Source organism: Callithrix jacchus, chromosome 9 (assembly GCF_049354715.1).
Source record: "Callithrix jacchus isolate 240 chromosome 9, calJac240_pri, whole genome shotgun sequence".
NCBI classification, from domain to species: Eukaryota; Metazoa; Chordata; class Mammalia; order Primates; family Cebidae; genus Callithrix; species Callithrix jacchus.
In genome coordinates, this window is record NC_133510.1 from 17854877 (window position 1) to 17870971 (window position 16095).

At 38.0% G+C, this 16095-nt stretch overlaps 1 protein-coding gene across 1 annotated transcript in view; it reads right to left on the reverse strand.

The window, feature by feature from the left end:
• Positions 1-16095, reverse strand: part of FGF6 (fibroblast growth factor 6) — a 65365-nt gene that overhangs the window by 31543 nt on the left and 17727 nt on the right. Inside the window, exon 1 of the mRNA XM_002752232.7 lies at positions 1-16095. This exon is cut by the window's left edge and continues 15851 nt beyond it; it is cut by the window's right edge and continues 17727 nt beyond it. The gene's annotated coding sequence lies outside the window, so the exon portion shown is untranslated.

Consider the following 16095-nt stretch of genomic DNA (forward strand, 5'->3'; position numbering starts at 1 on the left):
CCAGACAGTGGGATGTCAACCAAAAAAAAAAAAGGTAGCAAGCCATGAAAAGACATAGACATAGAGGAACATTAAATACATATCCCTAAGTGTAAAGAAGCCAATCTGAAAATGCCACTCACTGTATGATTCCAAATATGACATTCTGGAAAAGGCAAAATTATAAAGACAGTAAAAAGATTAGTAGTTGCCAGGGTTTGTGGGATGGGAAGGATGAATATGTAGAGAGCATAGGATTTTTAGGGCAGTGAAACCGTTTGGTATGATACTAAAATGGTGGATACATGCCATTACACATTTTTCAAAACCAATAGAGAACACTACCAGGAGTGAACTCTAATGTGAGTTATGGACTTTGGGTGATAATGACATGTAAAAGGAGGTTCATCAATTGTAACAAAAATACTACTGTGGTGCAGGATGATGATAGTGGGGGAGGCTGAACGCGTGTGGGAACAGGTGGTATATGAGAACTGTACTTTCTGATCAATTTTGCTGTGAGCCTAAAAGTGCTCTGGGAAAAAAACATTTTTGATGAACAGAACATCATTTACGCAACCTAATATATGTCTAATGGGAGTCTCTAATAGCAAGGAAGGCATGGAAAAAGTATTTGAAGAAATAATGGCTCAAATTTTCCAAGTTAAAGAAAACTATAAAGTCACGGATCCAAGAAGCTCAAGTACAAGAAACATAAAGAAAACTATGAGGTGCAACCTGATCAAACTGCTGAAAAACGGGGACAAAAATCTTTTAAAATGTCATTTTTCTGCATTTATTTTTCTTTTGTATATAATTGATACATACTAATTGTATATGTTTATGGGGTACAATGTGGAGTTTCAGTACATGTATATATTACATGATGATCAAGGCAGGGTAGTCAGCATGTTTGTCACCTCGAAGCTTTATCATTTCATTGTGGTGATAACTTTCAAGATACTCTTTTCTAGTTATTTTGAAATTTATACTACATTGTTATTGGCTACAGGCACCATGCTATGTAACTGAACATCCCAACTTATTTTTCCTACTGCAACTTTATACCCATTGACCAGCCTTTCCCTGTTCGCACTCCCTCTCCTAACCTCTAATAATCACTATTCTATTCTCTACACCTATGAGATTAACTCTTAGATTTCACATGTGAGTGAGATCATGCTGTGTTTGTCTTTCTGTGCCTGGCTTATTTCACTCAGCAAAATGTCATCCAGGTTCATCCATGTTGCTTCAAATGACAGGATTTCATTATTATTATTATTATCATTATTATTTTGAGACAGAGTCTCATTCTGTTGTCCAGGTTGGAGTGCAATGGCACAATCTGGCTCACTGCAACCTCCACCTCCCAGGTTTAAGTGATTCTCCTGCCTTAGCCTCCCAAGTAGCTGAGACTACAAGCATGTGTCACCACACCTGGCTAATTTTTGGTATTTTTAGTAGAGATGGGGTTTCACCGTGTTAGTCAGGATGGTCTTGAACTCCTGACCTGGTAATCCACCTGCTTCTGCCTCCCAAAGTGCTGGTATTACAGGTGTGAGCCACCACACCTGGCCAGGATTTCATTATTTTTTATAGCTGAATAGTATTCCAGTGTGTGTGTGTGTGTGTGTGTGTGCGCGCGTGCGCGTGCACATTTTCTTACAAAAAAATCTTAAAGCAACCAAAGGAAAAACACATTACTTACAGGGAAATAAACATGAGGATGACCACATGTTTTTGTAGAATGTATTGATTACAGGGAAATAAACATGAGGATGACCACATGTTTTTGTAGAATATATTGAAAGCAAGAAGACAGTGGACCAACATCTTTAAAATACTGCGAGAAAACAGGTATAGAATTCTATAACTAACAAAATAAATTTTTTAAAAGGCAAAATAATGACATTTTTCGGCCAATAAGAGTCAAATACTAAAGTAAGTCTTTTAGCGAGAAGAAAAATGATGCCAGATAGAAATGTGGACTACGTAAAGGAATGAAAGCACCCAAAATGATAAATATGTTGGCAAATATATAATAAGTTTTTAAAAAGTAATTTAAGTATATTTAAAGGATAACTAATTAAATGCAAATGATAACAATGCAGTGTAGAGTTTATAATATACGCAGAAATAGAAGTTATGTCAATAGCAGAAAGTTCAGGAAGAGACAAATGTTGTAAAGTTCTTATGTTATATTGGAAGTAATATAATGCCACTTGAAGGTAGAGTGTGTTAAGTTAAAAATGTACTCTAAGCTGTAAAACAACTACTAAAAGAATAACAGACTTACAGTTAATAAGTCAACAAAAATTGAATGTTTAAAACTGCTCAGTTAAAGAAAGGCAGAAAAAGAAGAAAAAGGGAACATAGATGAGATAAATAGAAAAATAGCAATGTTAGATTTAAAGTCAATCATACCAATAATCACATTAAATACAAATAGTGTAAATATGTCCATTAACGCTGAGACTGGCATATTAGATAAGACAGAATGATGATGTACACTGCCTAGAACAAAGCCATTGTAAACGTAAAGCTACAAATATCTCAAAATTAAATCAAGAGAAAGTTTGAGTGTCTAAAAGCTGGAGTGCCAAAATAGATTTCAAAACAAAGAATGTAATAAGCAACAAAAAAAAAAAGGTGATTTCATAATGGAAAAGAATCAAATAATACAAGTTAGCATAACAATCATAACTATTCATGTACCTGATAGTAGAATTTCAGAAAGCATGATGCAAAACTGATATGATTACAGAAAAAAATAGACAAATACACAACTACAGTCAGAGATTTCAATACACTCAATAAGTCACAGAATAAGTAGACTGAAAATTAGTAGGAATAGAAATTATCAACAAATCTTACCGAATACAAATTTCAAGAACTCTCCATCCAGCAATAGCACATGGTCCATTTACCCAACTAGATCAGGGCTTCACTGGTAGATTTTACCAAACATTAAGGAAAAAATAATATTTGTTCTACACAAACTCTTCCAGAAAATTGATAAAGAGGATACTGCTCAATTAATTTTATGAGACCAGCATTTTTACCATACCCATATACCAACATTAGAATTAAAATAATAACAACTGATAACAACAATTATAGATCAATATCCTTCATGAACATAAATGCAAACATTCTTAATACGATTTTAGCAAATCAATTACAAAAACATATAAATGGATAACACATCATAACGTCATGAGATTCTTCCCAAAAATACAACCTTAGTTTAACATTCAAAAATCAATCAATGTAATTCACCATGTAACAAAGAAAAAAAGATTATGATTATCTCAATGTACACAGAAAAAGCATTTAACAGAATTAATATCCATTCCTAATAAAAACTCTCAGAAAATCAAGAGTAAATTGGAATTTCCTAAGCTTGGTAAAGGGCATCTGTGAAAAACCTATGCTAACATTGTACTTAACAGTTTAAGATTAAATACTTTCACCCTAATATTTGAAACAAGTAGAACATATTTGCTCTCAGTACTTCTATTTGATATTATACTAAAGGTTCCAACCAGTGCAATTAGGAAAGAAAAAGAAGTAAAAGTCATCTATATTGGAGAGAAAGAAGAAAAACTGTATTTGCAGAGAATATGATTCTCTAGAGAGAAAGTCCCAAGGAGTTAACAATCAAAAAGTTGGTAGGAACAGCCTACAAGCGAAATTGAAAATTCTATTCACAATAGCAGCAAAAAGAATATAATACTTAGGAGTAAATTTAACCAAAGACATTCAAAACGTATGCACTGAAACTACAAAGCATTGCTGAGAGAACTGTTTAAAGATCTAAATAAAGGCATAGTCATTTTTGATGGTTAATTCTGTGTCAATTTTGTTGGGCCATGGTGCCCTGATAGTAGGTCAAACATTATTCTGGATGTCCCTGTGAGGCTGTTTTTATATAAGTTTAACATTTAAATGGGTAAACTTTGAATAAAGCATGCTATCTTCCATAATGTGAGTGAGCCTCACCCAGTCAGTGGAAGGCTGGAATAGAATAAAAGGGTTGACCTCCTCTGAGCAAGAAGGAATTCTGCAGTAGGTGGTCTTCACATTAAACCTCTTTCTCTCACCATATACAAAAATCAACTCAAAATAAACTGAAGATTTAAATGTAAAACCCAAAACTAGGAAAGAGCTATAGGAAAACATTGGGAAACTACTTCACAGCATTGGGTTGGATAAGGAGTTTTTAAATAAGACCTCAAAAGCACAGGTAACAAAAGCAAAAATGGACAAGTGAGATCATATCAAACTAAAAAGCTTTTCCAAAGCAAAAACAAAATAAATAGCAACAGAGTTAAGAGACAACCTACAGAATGAGAGAAGATATTTGCAAACTATACATCTGACAAAGGATTAATATTCAGAATAGATAAGGAATTCAAACAACCCAACAGCAGAAACAAAACAAAAACAACAACAAAGAAAACCAAAGCAAAACAAAAAAAAAACACCTAATTTTAAAATGGGCAAAAGTCCCTAATCGACAGTTCTTAAAAGAAGACACACAAATGGCCAAAAGGCATATGAAGAAATGCTCAACATCACTAATCATCAAGGAAATGCAAATCAAAACTACAATGAGCTGCCATTTCACTCCAGGTAGAATGGCTATTATGAAAAAGATGAAAGAAAACAAGTGTTAATGAGGATGTGGAGAAGAGGGACCATGTACCCATTGTTGGTGGAATTGGAAACTAGTACAGCCATCATGAAATACAGCATGGAGGTTCCTAAAGTTGTAAAAAATAGAACTGCCATACCATCCAGCAACCCTACTACAGAGTATAAGTCCAAAGGAAATGAAATCAGTATGCCAAAGAAATATCTGCACTCTCATGTTTATTGCACCAGATATGGAACCAACTTAAGTGTAAATCATCAGATAAATGGAGAAAGAAGATGAATATATATATATTATACATATACACACACACACTATATATATGGTATTTCATTGTATAGATATATGTATGTGTATATACATATACATATACATATGTGTGTGTGTGTATATATATATATATATATATATATATATATACAATGAAATACTATTCAGCCATAAAAAGAATGAAAACCTGTCATTCATGACAACATGAATGGATCTAGAGGACACCATGTTAAGTGAAATAAGCCAGATATAAACAGATACTGCATTAACTCATTTAGATATGTAATCTAAAAAATAAGAGTTGATTTATAGAAGCAGAGGGTAGAACATTGGTTACCAGAGCCTAGGAAGGGGAAGGAGAAGAGGAAGGAGCAGATGAGGAGAGGCTGGCCAATGGGAGCAAAGTCACCACTAATGGGAGGAATGAGTTGTGATGTTCTATTGTATGGTAGGGTGATTATGACTAATAAAAAATACTGTATATTACAAAATAGCTAGAAGAGAGGCTTTTGAATGGTCTTACCATAAAGAAATGATAAATGCATGAGGTGACAGATGAGGTGTCATTAGAGAAATACAAATTAAAACTACAATGAGATATCCTTTCACACCCACTAAAATGGCACTATAATAAAACACAGACAATAACAAGGGCTTGTGAGATCGTGAGGAAAAAAACCTGAAACCCCCATATACTACTGGAGAATAGGTTGAAGAATAGCTTAGTGGTTCCTCAAAACGTTAAATGAAATTTACAGTATGATTCAGCATTTCCACTCCTAGATATTTACCCAAAAGAAATAAAAACAAGTATCCACACAAAGACTTATAGGAATGTTCACAGCAACATTATTCATGGTAACCCAAAAGTGGAAACAATAAAATGCCTGGTGAATGAATAAACAAAATGTGATCTATCCTTACAGTGGAATACTATTTGGCAATAAAGGATACAAAATATTAATACATGCTATACAATGGAAAAACTTTAAAACCCCCCTTATGCTAAGTTAAAGAAGCCAGGCCCCCAAAACTACATATTGTATGATTCTATTACATAAAATGTCCCTAAAAGGCCAATGTATAGAGACAGAAAGTAGATTAGTGGTTGCCAGAGACTAGGGGTGAAAAAGGGCGGCTACTCCAGCTGAACATGAGGGATATTTTAGGGATGATGAAGTGTTTTAAAACTGAATTGTGGTGATGGTTGCACAACTGTAAATTTACTGAAACTCTTTGAATTTTATATTTAAGACAAGAAAATTTTATAATATGCCAATTATACTTCAATAAAGCTGTCTAAAAAACACAGGAGAGCTTTTTATAGAAATTGACAATTTGACTCTAAAATGTATAGGAAATGGAAATACCCAAAAATAGTCAAAACAATTTTGAAAGAGAAGAACAAAGGCGGATGTGATTTCAAGATTTCTATAAAGCTGCAGAAATCAAGTGAGCATGATACTGCCATAAGACAGATGTATAGATCAACTCAACTGAATAGAATCCAGACAGAGATTCACACATGCACAGACAACCGCTTTCAGCAAAAACAAAAAGGTAATTTAATAAACAATGCTGGAACAATCCACAGGTGCGGTAGGCAGAATGATGCTCACTTGTCTTCCACCCCAAGATGTCCATGTTCGAATCCCTTGCTGGATGATAAGGAGAATGTTACCTTATCTGGAAAAAAAGGATGTCATATGTGTGATCAAATGAAGGACTTTCAGATTAGGAGATTAACCTAAATTATTCAAGTGAGGCCAATGTAATTATGGGAGTCCTTAAACATGGAAGAAATAGGGAGGAAAGAGAGGGAGCTGTGACTACAAGAGGAAGGCACAGGGTAATGCAGTGTTTCTGGCTCTGAAGATGGAGAGAAGAGGTCATGAGCCAAGGACAAGAATATGGGTGGCATCTAGAAGGTGGAAGGCAAAGAAATGGAGATTATCTTGTAGAGTATCCGGAAAAGAACACAGCTTTGCTGACCTCTTGACTTTAGCTCAGTGAGACCATGCTGGACTCCAACCTGCAGCACTGTAAGATAAACCTGTGTCATTTTAAGCCACTAAATATGTGGTGACTTGTTACTGTAGCTACAGGAAACAAATGCAATTAGCAAAAAAAGAGGAACTTCAATCCATATCTTGTATTATATACAAAAGTCACCTCACAATGACCTAAATTAAGACCCATTTTATACTTAAAACTTCCGAAAGAAAATTTATGAGAAAACATTTATGACTTTGGTTAGGTACATAATTTCTTAGGTATTATGCTAAAGGTAGGATCTCTAAAAGAAACTAATTTTAAATTAGATGTGTCTTTCGAAGACTAGAATTTATTTATTTATTTGAGATGGCGTCTCACTCTGTTGCCCAGGCTGGAGTGCAGTTGGCACCATCTCATTTCACTGCAGCCTTCACCTCCCAGGTTCAAGTGAGTCTTATGCCTCAGCCACCCCTGTAGCTAGGACTACAGGCTCGTGCCACCATGCCCAGCTAATTTTTGTATTTTAGGAAGAGATGGAGTTTCACCATGGTTTTGAACTTGTGGCCTCAGGTGATCCACCTGCCTCAGCCTCCCAAAGTGCTGGGATTACAGGCATGAGCCACCGTGCCTAGCCAGAAGTTTTTTATTTTGAAAAAATTAATTTCATTAAGAAAATAAAAAATCAAGCCACGACCTGGGAGAAAATATTTGCAATACACATATTTGAGAAAGGACTGCTGTTCAGAATATATAAAGAGTTCTTGCAGTTCAATAATATGAAACAACTCAATTGAGCAAAAGATTTGAGCAGAGCCTCCATTAAAGAAATATACAAATGGTCAATTAGCACACCAAAAGATGCTTATCATCATTTTCCCCCAGAAAAGGCAAATTGATAGCACAATAAGGTACTGTTTCATACCCTCTAGAATAGCTAACATTAACAGGTGTGAGAATGCCAAGTATGGGTGAGGATATGGAACAATTTGGAGCTCTCAAATACTGATGGTGGGAAAGTAAAATGGTACAAACTTTTGGCAGTTCTTACAAAACTTAAAAAGTATACTTACTATACAACTCAACAATTGTATGCTATGTCTTTGCCCAATAGAAATATAAATATATTTCATACGAAACTGCAAACTTGTACATAAAAATTAATAGCAGATATATACATAATTGCTCTGAACTGGAAACAGCTCACATGTGTATCAATGAGAGAATGATTGACGTAATGTGGTACATCTATACAACGGACAGCTGCTGAACAATAACACTGTTATATGCAGTAACATGTATGAATCTCAAATCCATTTCTCAAGCTACACAAGAGAGTTCAGATTTTGTGATTCAATGTCTTAAGAAATAAAATACTAGACTAGGGGAAAAAAACCCCAATACTGACAGAACGCAGATTAGTGGTGCACTGAGCCAGGAGTAGTGGGAATTGCATGCAAAGGGGACATGTGGAAATATTTTGGGGTGATGGAAATAATCTGTATCTTGATTGTTGTGATGGTTCCACATTTTCCAAAACATATTAAATAGTAGACTTAAATGACTAAATTATATTTGATGTAAATTATATTTCAAGAAAGTTGATTAAAATGTGATTTTGAAATTCCAAATAACAAAGGAAGGTCAGACAAATTTCCTCTATGTTAATTAGAAGCACTGACTCAGAATGTTGGAGAAATACAGGGGTATATAGTATCTAAGTTTACATTGGCTCTGATATTCTATGACTTCGTGAAAGAGGTTGAAAGCCTAGGGAAAAAGGTTTAGGCTTGGCATGAGGGAGAAATTCCGGCAGTAAATATAGAAGAATTGATTTTGGAGGAGGTAGCTTGGTGGTTATATTATGCAAACTTTTCATCTTAGACAAGAATTCCTGTTACAGACTCTTTTATTAGGTTATTGTGGAGATCTACCTGCAGCCATCATCCTGCAAAGCAAATCCATTCTTGGATTATTCTAATTGTTAAAAAAATTATTCCTAGTATTAAACTTGGAATTTTTCTCTCCTGGTAACTTTTACCCATGGATCTTAGTCATCCAGTTTTGAATTTTACTGTTATAAGAAAAAGTCATTTGGGGGATGTCTCTCCTGGAATTCATTTAAGGGCAGGAGAGATGAGCTACCCTTTGCATGGCAGTCAGAGACTGACGGAGGCAGTTCCCATTAAAAGACCCCCATTGATTCAGGGGAAGATGGCCAAAAGGAAGCTTCTCTGGAGTGCAGCTACCACGAGTGAGACAGAACCAGAGCGATATCCGCATCTTTGAGCATGGTACTGGTTTTGTTTTAAAGAGACTGGTTGAACAGCAGGATTAACCCCAAGAAAGGCAGCGAAAGCAGCCCAAAGGCGTCCAGCTGAGGCAAGGAGGGGGCCCTGCCCCACCTGGAAAGTGTATCAGGCATGGAGGATGGGGGGGGTGCATCACCTTCTCGGTTCTCTGATTCAGATACAGCAGTTCACTCCGAGATTTCGGCAACACACAGACCAGGAAAACGCTGCCTTGCTGAGAACCACTGGGAGTCGCAGACTGGGGCGGCAGCCCGGGGTGGCAGCCCAGGCCGGCAGCCCTGGCCAGACCGGTGCCTTGCTAGTGCAGACCAGGGCAGAGATTAGGACTAATACTGAGAAAGCTTGCGAAAAGGAACTGCCCATCCCACAGAAGGGAGAGTTGAAAGCCCGGAAGGGGATACGACCAGATAGGCCCCTCCCCCACAAGATCCAACAACCGGAGTCCCTCTCCCATGAGAGTTTCGCAGTTAACACATCCTCCCCCCGGGAATAGTGAGCTTGGCAGAGGGAAAAAGCCCACCATTGGAAAGGCAGGGTAAACCCCACCAGTATGGAAAGCAGGTGAAGAATAAGCAGCAGCCTGGCTGAGACTGAGGTGGCCCAGCAGCACTTCCACAGGCAGACAAAAGATAGTCTCAAGTGGCACATTGACACCTGCATTTTAGAAAAAAGCCTCATACAGTAGAAGTAACCCCAACTTTAACAGAAAGGACGTCCACTCAGAGAAGATGGGAAGAAACCAGCGCAAAAAGGACAAAAACATCAAAGTCCAGAATGCCTCTTCTCTCCAGAGAGAACACAACGACTCACCAGCATAGCAACAAAACAGGTCAGAAAACACTTTTGACAGGCTGACAGAAGCAGGCTTCAGAAGATGGGTAATAACAAACTTCTCTGAGCTAAAAGAACATATTTTAACCCAATACAAAGAAACTAGGAACCTTAAAAAAAGATGAGATGAAATGCTAACTAGAATAACCAGCCTAGAGAAGAATATAAACCACTTGATGGAGCTGAGAAACAACACAGGAACTTCCTGAAACATATACAAATTTCAGTAGCCAAATCAATCAAGCAGAAGAAAGGGTAACAGAGATTTAAGATTGACTCAATGAAATAAAAAGAGAAGGCAAGAAAAGAGAAAAAAGAGTGAAAAGAAATGAACAAAGCCTCCAAGAAATATGGGATTATGTGAAAAGACCTAATCTACTCTTGATCAGTGTACCTGAAGAGGACAAGGAAAATGAATCCAAGCTGGAAAACACTCTTCAAAATATTATCCAGGAGAGTTCCCCAACCTAGCAAAGCAGTCCAACATTCAACTACAGGAAATACAAAGAACACCACAGATATACTCCTCCAGAAGAGCAACCCCAAGGCACATTTCAACCCCAATTCACCAGGGTTGAAATGAAGGAAAAAATGCTAAGGGCAGCCAGAGAGAAAGTTCGGGTCACCCACAAAGGGAAGCACATCAGACTCACAACGGATCTCTCAGCAGAAACCCTACAAGCCAGAAGAGTGTGGGAACCAATATTCAACATCCGTAAAGAAAAGAACTTTCAACCCAGAATCTCATATCTAGCCAAACTAAGTTTCATAAGTGAAGGAGAAATAAAATCCTTTACAGACAAGCAATTACTGAGAGATTTCATCGCCACCAGACCTGCCCTACAAGAGCTCCTGAAGGAAACCCTAAAAAGACAGAAAAAAACATCCAGTGCCAGCCACTGCAAAAACTAACCAAAAGGTAAAGACCAACGATGCAATGAGGAAACTGTGTCGACCAATGGGCAAAACAAACAACCAGTAACAAAATGGCAGGATCAAATTCACACATAACAATACTAACTTTAAATGTAAATGGCCTAAATGCCCCAATCAAAAGACACAGACTGGCAAACTGGGTAAAAAGTCAAAACCCATTGGTGTGCTGTATCCAGGAGACCCATCTCACAGGCAAAGACACACACAGACTCAAAATAAAGGGATGGAAGAAGACCTACCAAGCAAATGGAGAGCAAAAAAAAGCAGGGGTTGCAATTTTATTCTTTGATAAAATCGACTTTAAACCAACAAAGATCAGAAGAGACAAAGAAGGACACTACATAATGGTGAAAGGATCAATACAACAAGAAGAGCTAACTATCCTAAATATATATGCATCTATACAGGAGCACCCAGATACATAAAGCAAGTTCTTAATGACCTACAAAATAATAAAAGCAATTTATGACAAACCCACTGCCAATATCATACTGAATGGGCAAAAACTGGAAGCATTCCCTTTGAAATCTGTCACTAGACAAGGATGCCCTCTCTCTCCACTCTTGTTCAATATAGTATTGGAAGTTCTAGCCAGAGCAATCAGGCAAGAAAAAGAAATAAAGGGTATTCGATTAGGAAAGGAGGAAGTCAAATTGTCTCTATTTGCAGATGACATGATTGTATATTTAGAAGACCCCATTGTCTCAGCCCCAAATCTTTTTAAGCTGATAAGCAACTTCAGCAAAATCTCAGGATACATAATCAATGTGCAGAAATCACAAGCATTCTTATACACTAATAACAGACAGAGAGCAAAATCAAGAGTGAACTCCCATTCACAATTGCCACAAGAAGAAGAAAATACCTAGGAATACAACTAACAAAGGAGATAAAGGACCTCTTCAAGAAGAACTGCAAACCGCTGCTCAAGGAAATAAGAGGACAGAAACAGATGGAAAAAACATTCCATGCTCATGGTTAGGAAGAATCTATATTGTGAAAATGCCCATACTGCTCAAAGTAATTTACAGATTTAACACTATCCCCATCAAACTACCAATGACCTGCTTCACAGAACTGGAAAAAACCACTTTAAACTTCATAGGGAACCAAAAAAGAGCCTGCATAGGCAAGACAATTCTAAGCAAAAAGAACAAAGCTGGTGGCATCATGCTGCCAGACTTCAATCTATACTACAAGGCAACAGTAATCAAAACAGCATGGTACTGGTATCAAAACAGAGACATAGACCAAAGGAACAGAACAGTGGCCTTTGGAGGACCACCATACATCTACAACCATCTTATCTTTGACAAACCTAACAATGGGTTTGTCAAAACAAAAACAAAAACAAGCAATGGGGAAAGGATCCCCTGTTTAATAAATGATGTTGGGAAAGTTGGCTACCAATGTGCAGAAAGCAGAAACTGGACCCCTTCCTGACACCTTACAGAAAAATTAACTCCACATGGATTAAAGGCTTAAACATAAGACCGAACACCCTAAAAACCCTAGAAGAAAACCTAGGCAAAACCATTCAGGACATAGGCATGGCAAGGATTTCATGACTATAACACCAAAAGCAATGGCAACAAAAGCCAAAATAGACAAATGGGATCTAATTAACCTTCAGAGCTTCTGTACAGCAAAAGAAACAATCATCAGAGTGAACCTGCAACCAACAGAATGGGAAAAACTTTTTGCAATCTACCCATCTGACAAAGGGTTAATATCCAGAATCTACAAAGAACTGAAACAGATTTACAAGAAAAAAATGCAAACCCATCCAAAAGTGAGCAAAGGATATGAGCAGACACTTTTCAAAAGAAGACATACATGAGGCCAACAAGCATATGAAAAAATGCTCATCATCACTGGTCATCAGAGAAATGCAAATCAAAACCACATTGAGATACCATCTAACACCAGTTAGAGTGGCGATCATTAAAAAATCTGGAGACAACAGATGTTGGAGAGGATGTGGAGAAACAGGAACACTTTTACACTGTTGGTGGGAGTGTAAATTAGTTCAACCATTGTGGAAGACAGTGTGGCGATTCCTCAAGGACCTAGAAATAGAAATTCCACTTGACCCAGCAATCCCACTACTGGGTATATACCCAAAGGACTATAAATCATTCTATTATAAAGGCACATGCACACACATGTTCATTGTGGAACTGTTTACAATAGTAAATACCTGGAACCAACCCAAATGCCCATTGATGATAGATGGACAAGGAAAATGTGGCACATATACACCATGGAATACTATGCAGCCATAAAAAAATGATGAATTTGTGTCCTTTGTAGGGACATGGATGAACCTGGAAACCATCATTCTCAGCAAACGGACACAAGAACAGAAAATCAAACACCACATTCTCACTCATAGGCGGGTGTTGAACAATGAGAACACTTGGACACAAAGAACAGAGCATCACACACTAGGGTCCACTTATGGGGGCTACGGGAGGGATAGTGGGAGGGAGGGTAGGGAAGGGATAATGTGGGGGGAAATGTCAGATATAGGTGATGGGGGGATGGTGGCAACAAACCACATTGCCATGAATGTACCTATGCAACAATCTTGCATGATCTGCTCCAGAACCTAAAGTACAACAAAATAACAATAAATAAATAAATAAAAAAATTTAAAAAGACCCCCATTGTGCTTGCATAGTTCCTGTTACCAGTTAGGGGCTCAGGAATTGTCCTCCATATAGCTTGGCCTCAACTTTTTACATTTCTTATAATTCTGTACTTAGACTGAAAGGCTCTGTCACATAGGTAGGGTGTCCACGCTAATTTACTACAGTGAAAGGAAATCTTGTTGCTTAGCTGTTTTCCCTGGGTATGCCAGAAGGGACACAAACATTAGCTGAAAGCTGGACTTCATTATCTTTAAGATCCTCTGATTCTAGGAAAGTTACAGGTGTACTATTGCAGATGATTGAATTCGCATCATGTTCACATATCAGGTTTCTCTGGCAAGACTGTTAGCCGGCTATCCAATAGATATTCCTATCTGCTTTCTGCTTTCACAAGCAGCTTCCTAAGTATGAAATGTGGCTGTGGCAACCATCTTGTGACCGAGAAGGAAAAGCCAAGAAAACTGCAGGAAGATTTAATAAGAGCCTGATATCATCAAGCTGCTGATTTTACCAACCCCGAATCCTCCCACCTCTAGCTTCTTTTTTAAGTGAACAAACACCATTGCTTAAGCAACGTTAAATTGTTTTTTTTTTGTTCTTTCCTTTCTCCAGTCAAATACATTCTAACTAATAAAAATTCCTAGGCCATCCTAATAGACAGATGCTATACTGAGAGCTACATCTCTTAGCTCTCTTTGACAGTATGGTGCTAGGTACCCAGCTTCTAAGATGGGTCCTGATGATCCTTACCTACTGGTATTTACATCCTTTGTTAGCCCCCTTCACACTGAATCAGAAATAGGTTTTGTGACCGTAGGTTATGGCAGAAGTGATGGTATGTGACTTCCACAGCTTGTTGATGAAGGACATCGAAGCTTCTACCTGTTCGCTTGAATTGCTTCTCTGGGGGAAGCTAGCCACCATGCTGAGAGGATACTCAAGCAGCCCAAGGAGAGGCCCATGTGGAGAAGAACTGAGGCCTCTCACCATAGCCAGACTCAGCTTCTCAGGCACGTGAAGGAGAGACCCTGCAGCTCAGTCAAGCCTTTAGAAGACTGCAGTCTGGCCAACCTCTGACTGTTGCTTATGAGAAACCATGAGCCAGGCTACCTAATAGTTTCTATGTGTCTGAAATTCCTGACCCATAGAAACTATTAGAGATAATAAATGTTTATTTTTAAGTCACTAACTTGGGGTAAACTTGTTACACAGAAACAGATAATTAATACACGTAGCAAGTCCTTTTATCTTAGACCCGCATTATATTTCTCAGTTCTTAGTCACAACAGCTTTCCTTAAAATTACCCAAAGTCCTACTTGAGGCTTTCCTAAATTTACCCCCAAAATAACTCACACTAGGATTTTTACCCAGGCCATAGATCCAGATGCTTCAAGCCATCCCTGTTCTAAAAACGGCTCTAGTTATTCACTGCCTCTTCCTCTTCCTCCTTTCTGTCTCCAGCCTTTTTGATTCTGCAGTTACTCTAAAAGTTGCAAGATTTTTCAGAACTAGGTCCTTATAACCACTCAGAGCAGGGGTCAGCAAACCATGATCTGTCAGCCAGGTTTGATCTTCTACCTGTGTTGGTAAATCAAGTTTTATTGCACCATAGCTACGTTTATTTGTTTATGTATTGCTTATGTCTGCTTTTGCAGTACAATGGCAAGGTGGAGTGGTTGTAACAGAAACCACATGGCTCACAAAACTTAAGTTTGCACCACCAGAGTTACAGTTTCTAATATTTCATATTGTGTCCCATCCTATCTGGGTCTTCTGTTGCAAAACTCCTGGGTAGAACCCGGCACAACACATCTCCATGTGGCAGCATTCACCTTCACCATCTAGGGAGTCTGTCATTCCAGGTTCTCAGCTTCTGGGCCACAATAACCATAGGTGTATCACAACTCACCCCACTTCAGTTGTTCTGCTTTGTTCATTCTGAAGATCTTATTCCATATGTGACGTTGTGGGATGCGGGCATGGTTCTTTCTCTTCTCCCTTCCTTCCTTTCTTTCTTCTCTCCTTCTTCCTTCCCTTTCCCCAAAAAGGATGGGCAAGATGCTTTTTGAATTCATTACTTATGAATTGAAAAACAGTGCAAGGAGATGGGAAAATTTTAGCTGTGGGAGACACACACACACACACACACACACACACACACACACACAAAACTAGAGCTGAGCGAGTTTGGCATGGAGATGCCATCCCCGGCACATAATCACAGAGCACTTCTAAGCTCTGACCCTTCAAAGAGGAAGAGGAACAAGGGTAATTCCAGCTATTACAGGTTCTTGGGCACCAAATGAAATACTCTGTTGTAAATTGCATATAATCAGAGAGGAAGATTTTTATTTCTCTGTGGTTATGAATGGGACTTTTCCTTCCTCTTGTCTAGGAGGAAAGGAACTGGTTTAGATCAGTCTGGGGGAGTTTCCTTTGACGATGACCAGAACTCTCTCTGGA